This window comes from Cebus imitator, unplaced genomic scaffold (genome assembly GCF_001604975.1).
Source record: "Cebus imitator isolate Cc_AM_T3 unplaced genomic scaffold, Cebus_imitator-1.0 Scaffold48, whole genome shotgun sequence".
NCBI lineage: Eukaryota > Metazoa > Chordata > Mammalia > Primates > Cebidae > Cebus > Cebus imitator.
In genome coordinates this window covers 4,155,280-4,168,854 of record NW_016107363.1, presented here as the reverse complement: position 1 = coordinate 4,168,854, position 13,575 = coordinate 4,155,280, and the positions used below count along the sequence as shown (strand labels likewise).

Here is a 13,575-nt window from a genome sequence, read left to right as displayed (position 1 = left end):
TCCTTTTTTTTTTTTTTTTTTTTTTTTTTGTTTTTTTTTTTTTTTTTTCTTTTTTTTTTTTTTTTTTTGAGATAGGGTCTTACTCTGTCTGTCACCCGGGATGAAGTGCAGTGGCATGAACAGGGCTCACTGCAGCCTAAACTTCCTGGGTTCAAGCGAGCCTCCTACCTTAGCCTCCTGAGTAGTTGAGACTACAGGCATGCGCCAGTACCCCTGTCTAATTTTTGTATTTTTTTCTGTAGAGAAAGGGTTTTGCCATGGTGCCCAGGCTGGATTTGAACTCCTGGCTCAAGCCATCCAGCTGCCTTGACCTCCCAAAGTGTTGGGATTACACGCTTGAGCCACTGGGCCTGGCTGCTTCCCATTTTTTGTTTTTGTACTCTCTAACTTTTCGAGTAAGTGAATTTCATTGCTTGGCATTGTTTTCAAGATGTGTTAGTCCATTTTCACACTGATGATAAAGACATACCCAAGGCTGGGAAGAAAAAGAGGTTTAATTAGACTTATAGTTCCACATGGCTGGGGGCCGCCTCAGAATCGTGGTGGGAGGTGAAAGGCACTTCTTACATGGTGGTGGCAAGAGAAAATGAGGAGGAAACAAAAGCACAAGCCCCTGATAAAACCATCAGATCTTAGGAGACTTATTCACTATCACGAGAATAGCATGGGAAACACTGGCCCCATGATTCAATTACTGCCCCCACCATCCCTTCCACAACATGTGGGAATCCTGGGAGACACAATTCAAGCTGAGAATGGAGACAAAGTCAAACCATATCACATGGAGACAGTATTTGAGCTTATTTATGATTCTTATGGATTTGTTTTTAAATTAGAACACTTAATTTGTTATTTTTATATTTATTATTTAGTTATTTCTGCACTCTTTCTGTTTGTTTGTTTTGGCTATTCCTTTCTTAAGTCAGATGCAGAATTCCTTTATGTTTATTCTTTTTTAATTATTCAGGTGTTTAAGGCTATATGCATTTTCTTCTAAGCAGCATTTTAGCTGTAGCCCATAAGTTCACATGTGTTATATTTTCATTATCCATGGTGTCTAGATATTTTTCAAGTTGGGTTTAAAATGTTTCTTTGAATTAAGAGTTGTTTATCAAAGAGGTTTTTTTTGTTTTGTTTTTGAGATGGAGTCTTGTTCTGTCCCCCAGGCTGAAGTACAGTGGCATGATCTTGGCTCACTGCAACCTCTGCCTCCCCGGTTCAAGCAATTCCCCCACCTCAGCCTTCTGAGTAGCTGGGATTACAGGTGTGTGCCACCACATTCAACTAATGTTTGCATTTTCAGTAGAGACAGGGTTTCACCGTGTTGGCTAGGCCGGTCTTGATCTCCTGACCTTTGGTGATCTGCCCGCCTTGGCCTCCCAGAGTATCAGAGAGTTTAAAAATATCCAGATTGTAAGGTTTTGATAAAACCGATTTCTAATTTATTATATTGTAATCAGATGATATGGACCTTATTTGTACTTCAGCTTCTTGAAATTTCCTGCGATTTCTTCATAACTTACAAAGGCCATGTGATTGTATTACATTACTCTATTATTCAATATATTTTGAACCACACATGTTAGAGGGGCTTTCATATCACAAACACATTTCAAAGTTGTTTGTAAAAATTTTTGCATTTTCTAATCGCCATAAGTGAATTGATTAGAACATAACAAGGCCTGTGTGGCTCAGAATTTGGGGCCTGTCTTGTAAAGACACGACCAATAACTCTTACTCTTGTGCCAAGTGATGTAAGTACTCTGGGAAAATGCTTCTATACCTCTCTTGCCCACAGTCATTGAAGAAATGGTGACTGAGTCTAAATGTCAGAAGGGTTGTGGGTTGTGGATATGGCAAGTGTGAAACTGCAGACAACAAAGATGTATGCTGCTTTGTGGTGGGGACAGGATTTCAGCAGTGGAAAGGCCTAAACAAGAAAAAGAGAAATTAATTCATGAATGCAACAGATTCTTGCATAAAGAAATTGCAGTAGTAGTAGTAGTACCAGTAGAAGTAGTAGTGCTGAATATCATATCTATTTCCTTTCATCAGAATCTGCTGGTTCCATTTCATAATTCAGAGGTCTCACAGATTCAGGCAACATTCACAACTGCATTATTTAACAAACAATTGAGGCTATCCTAAAATTTAGGTTGCAACATAACATACACGAAATCTGACACCAGTTCTTCACATTGGCAACTAGAAGAGCATTGAACACAAAACTAGAAATTGTTTTATTTTTATAAAATATTTAATAAGATTTAATTAAAGTGTCAAAAATCCTGCTACATTGAAATGTTTGATTTAAATGTTTATTAGCTACCCTATTCTACATTTTGCTTTTTTAATTCTAACGGATAATTTTGAATATTGTGCAAGAAATGTGACTTTCTAAAAAACATTAAAAATTTATTTTGACTTTTCTAATTTTTATAATTAATTTATATGCTTGAGGAAAGTATATTCAGATTGTATACATTTTAAATACAAATGCAGTTTAATTTATAATTTGTTAGCTCAGGAGTCAGAAAACTTTTTCTGTAAAGGAGCAGGCAGTAAATATTTGAGCTGTTGTAACTACTCTTCTCTGCCATTGCAGCATAAAAGGAATCAGATAATGCACAGGAGAATGGAGTGGCTAGTTCTGGCCCTGGGCCTTAGTTTGCAAATCCCTGTATTAGATCATAACCATCAACAGACATAAAGTATCTTTAAAAAATAAACAAACAAACACCTTGATTATAACAACATAACAATTTTACTGAAATGGAGATAAGAAAAATAACCTATTTGGAATAAATATATAATAATTTAAGAATTATTTCAGTTTTAAAAAAAAAAACTTGCTAAAATGTCATCAGCGCAATAATGGAACATGTACAATAATAATCAAGTTCTGTTGTCTTTGATATTTGGCCAATTTTCAATCATATAAAAACTAGGGCTTCACGTATACCTTTAGATTTTGTCCTTAAAAAAGTTATATTGTCATGGCAGAGGATAAGAAACATTCCCTTAATGGCGTATTAGCTGGATTTGTTAATTTTTAAGTATTTAGACAGATGGTATATGGCCTCCTTTTTGCCCTGGGCCCCACAAACCTTAGATGTAGGCTTCAGTACAACAGTGATCAAGAGACAAAGCCCTTGCTGTCTTGAATTACAGTCTAGTAAATTCTAGTGCACATCCGTTGACTCTAATTTAGACCAGTTAATCATTTATTCTCACATGCACTTCTGCAATAGTTTTTTTTTTTTTTTTTTTTTTTTTTTTTTTTTTTTTTTTTTTTTTTTTTTTTTTTAGACTGGGTCTTGCTCTGTCGCTCTTGCTAGAGTGCAGTGGCATGATCTCAGCTCACTGCAACCTCTACTTCACAGGTTCAAGTGATTCTCATGCATCAGTCTCCCAAGTAGCTGGAATTACAGGCGGGCACCACCATGCCTTGTGAGTATTTGTATTTTTAGTAGACATAGGGTTTCACCATATTGGCCAGGCTGGTCTCGAACTCCTGACCTCAAGTGATCTGCCAGCCTTGGCCTCCCAAAGTACTGAGATGACAGGCATGAGCCACTGCACCCAGCCTAGAATAGCTTTTTTATTGCTCTCTCTACATCTATTCTTACCCTCCCCAACCTATTTTCCACACAAAAAATTAATATAAACTATCAGCTCTGTCCTAAGAGTTCTTCAATTGTTTTTCATTACATAATAGATAAAATCCAAAGTCTTTTGCTTTATTGTCATTATTATTTTTTGAGATGGAATTTTGCTCTTGTCACTCAGGCTGGAGTGCAAAGGCACAATCTCGGCTCACTGCAATCTCCACCTCCCGGGTTCAAGCAATTCTCCTGCCTCAGCCTCCTGAGTAGCTGGAATTATAGGCATGTACCACCATGCCTGGCTAATTTTTTATTTTTAGTAGAGACAGGATTTCATCATGTTGGTCAGGCTGGTCTGGAACTCCTGACCTCAGGTGATCCACCCACCTCCCAAAGGGCTGGGATTACAGGCATGAGCCACCTGAATTTTAGAGAGCATCATATGTTATAAAAAAAGATTTTTGGCTGGGCCCAAAGTCTTTTTTTATAACATATGATGCTCTCTAAAATCTTGCTCTTGCCTATCTTCCAGCTTTATCTTGTGTGCTTTCTTCCTTGCCCGGTATTATCTGGCCTTTTATTGTACTTCTAACCCACTGAGGCATTTCTTGCCTCAGGACCTTTGTACATGCAGTCATCTGGCTACAGTGTTCCTCCTTTCCCTACTCCCTTTTCGGGGCTACTTCTTTTCATTTTTACATCTCTACTTAAACATTATCACCTCCAAAAGGACTTATAGGTCCATTCAGTCTAATATAAATGACTCTTGTTATTTTCTGTCACTGCACCCTGTTCAATTTCCTTGAGAGCCCTAGGAAGAAAACCTGTAATTCTATATATTTATCTGTTTACTTGTATATTTCCTATTCTGTAAGCTCTTTGACAGCCAGGATAATTTGTATTTTGTTTATCACTTCCAGTGCCCACAATGCCTGGAAATCATAGATATTCAAAGGATAGTTTTTTAAAAAAGTAAATGAATATTAATTCATTTGTTGAACAGATAAATGTGAAATGAAGTAGATAGGCACATTCTGGACCTGTCAAACCATTCCAGCACAAAGCCTTTTCCCAGAAGGATAGCACTATCAGGGTCTCCCAAACTAATGATTTTCAAACTCACTCAGATCCTTTATTCATGCTGTCTTTCCAAGCTGAATTTCCTTCCTCCAATTCTCTCTGCCTTCTCAAATATTTATTTCTTTCACTAACTCAAACATAATTCTCTCCTCAAGTCTTTGGTATCCCTTTTCAGCCCAAATAATAGGTCTTTCAATTTCTACATTTATTATCAGAATCATTCACTTTAGTATCATCTTATGGTGACTAATTCTTTCAAAATCTAAGTTCCCACCATAGTGTATGTGGTAGAGGCCATGTGCACTTAATTCAGCCAGCAGCATGGAGTGGAACCCCAAAACATATTGAAATCATTGACAGGCTTGGCCTGTGTTCCCCATCTGACTCTTACATCCCACTCCAGAAAGCAGACACTAAACAAAGGCTTACAACTGGGTAGTTTATTGTGGGAAAAGAATCCTACACAATAGCATTGGAAAAGTAGGGAAAGTGAAGAGTCTTGGGAAAAATGGTATCTTAAATCAGATTCCCTAGAAGTACACCCTGAAATGGATATGTTTGTACAAGAAATTGAAACAGTGCCCTCAGGAGAAAGCTATGGAGAAATGAGGGAGAAGGATGGGACAGGGAAGAAGCCAAAAAAGGATGTGGCTTCAGCTGGAGTCCAACCATGGCCCAATCCCAGGAGTATGGACAGGAGTATGAAAAATGAACAGCACTACAGAGTTATTCCCCTTGACAGCTTCAGTTAGTCCCTGGCTGTGGACTGCCCTTGAGCAGGCACAGGAGATCCTTTGACGTATTCCTGGGGAGGTTAGTTTCCCTCAATAGAGGGTTAATTCTCCTGAGATGGGTTCAGCTGTGAGACCTTAGTATCCAACACTCTAAGCAGCTGGGGCATGGGTGTGCTGACCCACTAATGGTGGTCTTGGTAGGGGACCAACAGCATCCACTACAAGAGGAAATACAATGTAAGTATAAATTCCCAAGTCGATAACAACTATGGGCACCTAGGGCTCAACCTGCTGGACTCTTCTAAGAAAACTTACGTGCTTCTAATGTATATGTATAATGTGCTTCAGACATGTCTGAACAAGGCATGGAAGAGACTATTTAGTCACCAACTCCCAGTCCCCACCAGTCAGGTGTTACTCCGTGGGTTAATAACTCTCTTGTACTTCCAGTTGCCAGTCTCACTCCCAGGGCGGCAGAAAAGCCCTAGTTGAAAACAGGGATGCCCAGTGCCACATAGAAAAGAGGCTTTAGGTCACACTTGCCCTAACTTGGTTTCTACAGTGATGGCTCTAATAGAGAAAGTGAGACAAGAGGATGTGAGATGGGTCACAGGAAGCGTCCAATCCATTAATTAACTTTTCCTAGATCTTTGGAGAATTAACTACTCTGTCCTACTGCTATGCATGACAGAAGCCCTACTAGGGGGGACAACTGGCCTTCTCATTGGCTCCTGGCCTTCTCAGTGGCTAGCTGGCCTTCTCAATGGCTAGCTGGCCTTCTCATTGGCTGCTGGCCTTCTCATTGGCTAGCTGGCCTTCTCAGTGGCTGCTGGCCTTCTCATTGGCCAGCTGGCCTTCTCATCAGCTGCTGGTCTTCTAATTGGCTACTTGGCCTTCTCATTGGCTCCTCTTAGGTGTCTTGGGCTGTCTGCCTGATACACATCTTCAGTTACGCAGGTCATGTGACCTTACAGACCAAGGTTAAGCAAAAGAGAAATGAAAATTAACTTATTAATCTTATGGCAGTATTGGGCTCTCTCTGTTTTTCTCAGGGTGCCTGGCACTGATGATGTTATTTCGTTCTTTGATGATGATTATGTGTGGAATGTTTCATTTAAAAATTCCAACTTTGTGTCTCATGAGAGCCTGAGACGGTAGGCTCTGCATACTGGTGATGATCATAATCTGTATATAGCGCAAAGTAGTCCCTGAACAACATTTTTAATGGCAAACGGTGATTCTGTCCCCCAACAAATGAAATAAAAAATGATAAATTCCTACATTGACACAAATCTGCAAAACAGTACATTTCCTCCAATTCACATAAGCATTAAGAAGTATCATTTGTAAGCGGTTAGAAACATATAATATCTAACCTTCCTGTTTAACAGAGACCAGCAAGGACTTAAATGCACAGTTCATTACTGTCATTATGAGAGAATTTCTGCCAACAAGTTACAGGCATGTTACTATCATTCAATCATGTCGCTAATAGGAATAATTTCATGGTAATTGGCATATTCTAGACAAGAGAAGAACTCAAATGGCTGTGGAATCATTAATGATTTATGCTGACTTTCATGGTAAAAATGACAATATATTAGTTTATCAGATGCTAGATCAAGCCATGGGCCATTAACAGGAGGGTGTTCTCAGAACGTTTTCAGAACAAATACCAGCTAGTTTATTTTCAGCTTTCAGACATAATCACATGCATCCCCTATCAGATCCACCACAATGCTGTCAGATATATCATAAATTACAGGCTCCACGGGCTCATTATCGGCTCTTATTCGTAAAAGCAACACGTTGTCCTGGCAAGACCCAAAATATTAAATGAGTATTTAAAGAAACTGCAAAATGTGTTGTTTTGGAAAAATAAAATCCTCCTTAAAACTATGTACAGTATTCAAGTTTTCAAAATGTCCTTCATCTTCAATTTTCCCTCAATATTTGTTTTTTTGTTTGTTTGTTTTTTGTTTTTTTAAGGAAAGCAAAGAAAAAAGCAAATTCCTGCCCTGTCAGGAAAGCTTTTAGGCCAAGTCTCTTAGGAACTGGGTGTCATTTATTAGTAAACTTAATATGATGCCTTCAGAAGAAGAGAGGTGCTGGCATCAAATAAACTGGTTTAAAAAAAAAAACACTCCAGGAAATTTAATGTACACTACATTAGTAACCAGGACAACTCTTATTTCCCAGCAATCTACAGCATAGCTACGTTGGTATGAGAAAAAGCTTCCATCTTTCCTGAATCTTCAGAACAAATGTAAAGCTTATTAAAATTCCTCTTCTGTCTTGCCTATGTACAAGGCTGCTCTCCCAATACCGAGCAATCGTATTTGGAGACATTGAAAGTTTGCCAAACAAAACCGAAATAAATAAATAAATGGGAGAGTTTCTGTTTCCAACTCTTGGTGGCATCACTCTTGCCATTTCTGGTGATCAGATTATCCACCTAGAAAGTTTAAGAAAACAGGTCTTCCGGTTAGCACTTACTGGGCAAAGGGCTGAGTTTCCAGAATCACAACTGCGATCATTGGGGCTGCTCTTTGCTAATGGGAAAAAGCATCACGTTAAAGCTACCAGGGTCTGGTGTATGCTCCGCATGACCTGTGACCACGAGTTGTGTGTGCGACATGATTCCTTGTGATTACCACCTATGTGGACAGTCATTGTGCATTAGCGCATTGGTAGCCAGCCGCCGCCAAAAACAGGATGGCATTCTTCCATCGTGATTAGAGGTTTTGTGAGCGTTTTGGGGTGGGGGACACTTTCTCAGTGAAGACTCTTCCGCCCCATTCACGTTCATTCAGCTCTTTCTAGGGGAAGTTAAAAGCTGCAGTGATAATCCCTTAAGGACAACTTGGAAGAGTATAAAAGGTGCAGTGTATAAGCAATTGGATGAGAAAGCCTTTTATGTGGAAAGTTACTGAATGGGTGGCCGAGGGTGGCGTGAGTGGGGAGAAAGAGGGGCAGCTTTTCCTTTCTAAGGTGGGGAGCAGCAGAGATATCATGGCACTTCAATTCCCTTTAATCATCTCGATTCCTACACTGTCCCTGCCCCTGGTGTCACCTTGTTTTGCAGTGCCATGCCAACTAGCTCCTTGCTGCCATTTTGCTCTCAAAGAGGGAGGGGGGAGCAATGCGATTTTTGGTAAGGACCCAGTTTCTCGCTGAATGCCAACTCAGCCAGCTGGCACCGAACAGGCCAAGCCTTCTTCAGAAGGGGTTAGCAAAACCCAAATTAGCATGCTCCATTTTAAAAACTTGCTTTTATTTAAAGACTAATTCATGACAAACAGTGGCTCCCGCACTGAGGTCTGGCGCCCCAGGGGCTGGCACCCAACCAAACACATGCAACTAATTGCCACCCTCGGATGACACGCAACTAACAAGCTCCATTTTGAGGCAGTAGATTCACAAGGAATGTAACCCCGGAAGGCAGCGGAGGCAGAAAAGCTCCTTTCATAACCCTGTCCTAGGCTAACCATGGCAGCAGAGCGCCTGAAAAACACTTTTGTTTCCTTGCACCACCAATTTATCTCCACGGAGGGCTGCAAACATGGCTAACTTGCTGAAAAGGGATCAAGGGCACTGCAATCCCCCCTCATGGTTATAGGAGGCAGGGGCTCTGCTTTCCTCTTTGCTCGAGGAAATACACAAAATTGCCTACTGTCTTGAAACTCTGCATCTTGCACCATTTGCAAATCTATCAACCCTCCAGTACTTCTCCTTATACTTGGATTCAGATGCTCTCAGGCAAGCAAGGGCTCCGGAGCCAGGATGCCTCGGTTCAAATCCCAGCTCCACCATTCATTAGCAATTGGCAAGTATTTTAACCCATCTATGCCTCAGTTTCTTCCTCTATAAAGTGGAGAGAATATTAGCACCTACCTTACTATGGGTATGAATGAGTCAATGTAATAATGTACATAGGACAATGCCTTGCATATCATCACTCTTTTATGAAAGAAGCCCTTTGAGTCTGAGATAGCTCAGCCTTATAAAGAAAAAAATTCCCTTTGCATATTCTGCATTTTAGTCAAAATTCTTGCTTCCTTGTACACTTCCCAGAAATTCAATCCCTAAGCCTTTGTTCACCACTCTTTCTCCTATCAACTGTCCTTCCTCCATTGCACAGCCCTGTATGACTAAATCCCATCCATCCTCCAAAACTCTCCTTCAATGGCACCTCCTCCAAGGAAACTTCTCTGCCATCCCAGCTGCCATGAATCCCAGCATTCTTGACATGCCCACGGCAATTTCTACAAACAAATGACTCCATTTTATGTGCCTGTTATATTGCCTTTTCTAGATGGACAGATCCTTTTGAGCATAATCCATGAGTAACTAGCACATAGTAGGTACTCAATGAGTATTTGGTAAAGAAGTAGATGGTCAGATGAAATACTTGCTCTGCATAAATGAGTAGCTTTATAGTATGATTATGCTGAGCATTACTTAATAGGCAGGACAGGGGAATCGTTTCTTAAGGACTTTCATAGTTGCTTTGACCCAAATTAAGAGTTCTATTTAACTTGTCACCCACTGAGGCTCATAAATAAAATCTATCAGGGAAATTTGTCAATTACCATCTTAGTCAGTTCAGTCTGCCATAACAAAACACCATGGATTGGGTGGCTTAAACAACAGAAATTTATTTCTCACAGAGAGAGGCTGAAAGTCCAAGACGGTGGTGTTGGCCAATTTGGTTTCTCCTGAAGCCTCTCTCCTTGGCTTGCATATGGCTGCCGTTTTGCTCATTTTGTCACATGGCCTTTTCCCTGTATACTTGCTTCCCTGGTATCTCTTCTTATAAGAGCACCAGTCATATTGGACTAGGCCCCACCCTTATGACCTCATTTAAGCGTAATTAACCTTTAAAGAGGTAGTTAAAGTTACCTTTAAAGAGGTAGTTAAAGTTACCTTTAAAGGCTGTCTCCAAATACAGTCACATTGGGGATTAAGGCTTCAACATATGAATTCAGGGGAATGTAATTTAGGCCGCCACAATAACATATACATATAGATGCATGAATATTCTGTCTATCACTTAAGTACATAGCAGGAACTTAAACATAGGAGGTCCACAGCAAGCCTTTGCTCCTCAGGACCTGGCACTCAGATCTTCATTCTGTTAGCAAAAATTCAGACAGTGGAAGCATATGTGGCACTCAAACATACAACTGTTTTATCTAGACAAAAAATTAAGCTTTCTTTGGAATTTGTGGGATTCAGTTGAGGGCTCAGCTGATTCTCTCTTAGAGGCAGGAGAACATCGGCACCCCAGGCAGCAGCCACAACCCTGTCTCCTGTTAAAGCCATTGCCTCTCCCAAGAACAAATGGAAATTCCCAGCTAAACTCCTGTTACTCCCTAGGAGGAGGCTCACTTTGGTCCTTCTCTTATCGACGTATCTGAATGTTTTCTTTTTGAAGATGGAACTGCAGCTTTATGTAGCCCTGAAAATCGGAACCAACTTCTCATGCCAGCACTCCTTCCTTAGCCACTTCATAATTCAAATTGCTGATATCAGCACACATCATTTGTACTGATTTGACTTTTTCACATTGTTTTAAATCACTAATTTCCTATTAGGCAGATTCCTCACATCGATACCATAAGCTAATGGCTCCCATGGTATTTGTTCATATCTTTCTCTTAAGACACTTAACGCTTTTTACCTGGTAGGAAGATGATTTATAGGCATATGAATCTTTCTTGCCAGACTTTTTAGCTGCTTAAGGTTAGAATTGCATCAAATCCATTGTTTTATCCCAACCAGTGCTTAACATGATATGGCACATGTAGCAGAGTCACAGTAAAAGTTTGCTGTAGTTCACATAGACTTTGCCAGGACTGCATATAAGGATGAAGCATCAGACGCAATCGCAAAGGTATCTCATACCATCAGAGGTGAGACCAACATCTTAGAAAATCAAGATTAAATATCATCCTTCATTTTTAATTTAAAGCTTCTAGCCAGCTGACCCAGAAACATCCCACACCTCCACCATGACTTACCAATTTGTCTGAAATAATAAAGAGGAAAATGAGAAGCTATTAGCTCCACTTCCATTCTCCAGTCAATCATTGTTCTAAATTATTAATCAGTTGAAGTATTGCCAAGAAATTTTCAGGCCTCTCTCCAAAAGCGTAAAGTAGTCATTTTCAAGTGAACAATTAACTATTTTATTCATCTAGAAGTTATAGAATTTACAGGCAAGCTGATTTCTGTGGCTTTTTCCCCCTCTTTTGAATGCTGGCAGAGGTAAAAGAGGTCTACATGAACCACGGCTAGTTTATTTTCCATCACTAATTTATTAATAACCTAGAGTTATAGAATCCTGTTCGTTTAAAAGGAATGTACTAAAATATTTTCTAGGCTGAAGCAGGAGGATTGCTTAAACCCAGGAGTTTGAGACTAGCCTGGGCAACATAGGGACATCTGTCTCCACAAAATAAATAAATAAATAAATTAGCTGGTTATGGTGGCATGTGCCTGTGGCCTTACTACTTATGAGGCCGAGATGCGAAGATCACCTGAGCCTCGGAGACAGGGGCTACAGTGAACCATGATCTTGCCACTGCACCCCGCCTGGGCAACAGAGCGATACTCTGTCTCGAAAATAAAATAAAGTATTTCCTGACCAGTTTAGCATTTGTAGTATTGTTCCTAATAGCATGTCATTCTTGACTGATCGTTGCTGGCAAAAGCAAAGTGATTAATTGTTACCACGCTGTTTGTCCCCAGGATTAACTTGGTAAAGAAGTATAGCTATGGTTTCCGCTTTTGAGGAGCTTACATTCTAGAGGAGATGGTCAAAAAGAAAGATAAACATACAAATGAAACAACTACAGCAAATTTTACCAAAAAAAAAAAAAAAAGGAAAGAGGCTAAGATAGAAAGGGGAGGTATAGCTTAAATAAGACAATGATAAAGACCTCAGTAGCAGGAATCACCACCCATGGATCAGGAGAATACTGAAACCGGGGACTTCATAGGCAGACCAATCCAAAGTGTGAATAGTCCATGAAGATTTGTAAAAAGATAGATCTAGCTCTGGCCATCAATTGACCTCAGGGACACTAGATTTCCAGTGGCATCCACTTACTTTGTCCTCCTATTGTTTCACTACTATTACTGCAATTGCTGAGGGGTAATTTTCTGAGTGGGAGGTGTAGTATGCAATTTGCCTTGTCGCTCTCAGCTGATGCTCATTAATAGTTCGAAATTCTATGTATGTGATGTACTTTCAAAGGTAGTGATAGGTGGCTAAAATATTGATTTTTTTTTCTTTTCTAGTTTTCTTTTTTTAAAGGAGGAAAAGTGAGCAATAATTTTTTAAATTTCAACTATATCTTTTGAAGGCTGCTTATGCATATATTTTTATAACCCTGTCTATGAGAATGAAGACTAGGACAATTAAATATCCTTTAATTTTGAGATGTATAGTGTGGAAATGCCTACATGACCATCCTAGGCTTTAGGTGCATTTTCTTTCAGAGCCTTAACCCCATATTATATCAGATATATTTACATGTCAAAAGACAAAATTGCAACAAATTTAGCTTAAAGATCATAATTGGCTTTTATTCATGATTCTAGAATCAGACAAAACCTCATTGTATAAAAAAGAATGAGAGTTGCAATGAGCTGAGCAGAGGAGGTATCCTTTATGGATAGAAAAGGGATGAAGAACCCAGAAACAAAAACAAAAAGCAAATTGGTTGTTTTCCAGTTAGTTTCCTCGTAAAGGTTAAAGCAGAAGGACATCCTTCTCATGCTGGACACAACTGGTTTAGTTGAGGATTTGGCTACTAGTTCTTTACCCCAATTTCTTGGAAGATCAGATGAACAACTTGGTTTTGGCGGGGTGGCCAAAACTTCAGCGTGAGTAACTATTTTGCTTTGGTCTGTTGAGCTTGGTGCAAGAGTTCAGTCCAAACCAATGGCCTTCTATAAATTTTATCTGACATACACTAAACAATTTTTATACATGAAACCTGTGAAAAATATCTTTATACTTTTGCATTTAAAACTATTTGCTTATGTATACTTTGGTTAATTTAATTTTTACAATTGCCTAAAATTTCCCAGTAATCATTATGTGGTTTCAGGAATTCTTAAGAACTGAGAAAAGCTAACTCATAAAA

The 13,575-nt window shown here is 39.5% G+C and overlaps 1 protein-coding gene across 8 annotated transcripts in view; it reads right to left on the bottom strand.

Annotated features, from left to right (window-relative positions):
* Window positions 1–13,575, bottom strand: part of FHIT (fragile histidine triad diadenosine triphosphatase) — a 1,489,467-nt gene that overhangs the window by 1,077,305 nt on the left and 398,587 nt on the right. The window contains exon 1 of one of the 8 annotated variants that reach the window (XM_037738073.1): window positions 7,916–8,243. The exons of the other annotated variants lie outside the window; for them this stretch is intronic. The gene's annotated coding sequence lies outside the window, so the exon portion shown is untranslated. Of the gene's footprint in view, window positions 1–7,915; window positions 8,244–13,575 lie in introns of those variants that run through there. 8 annotated transcript variants of the gene reach the window in all.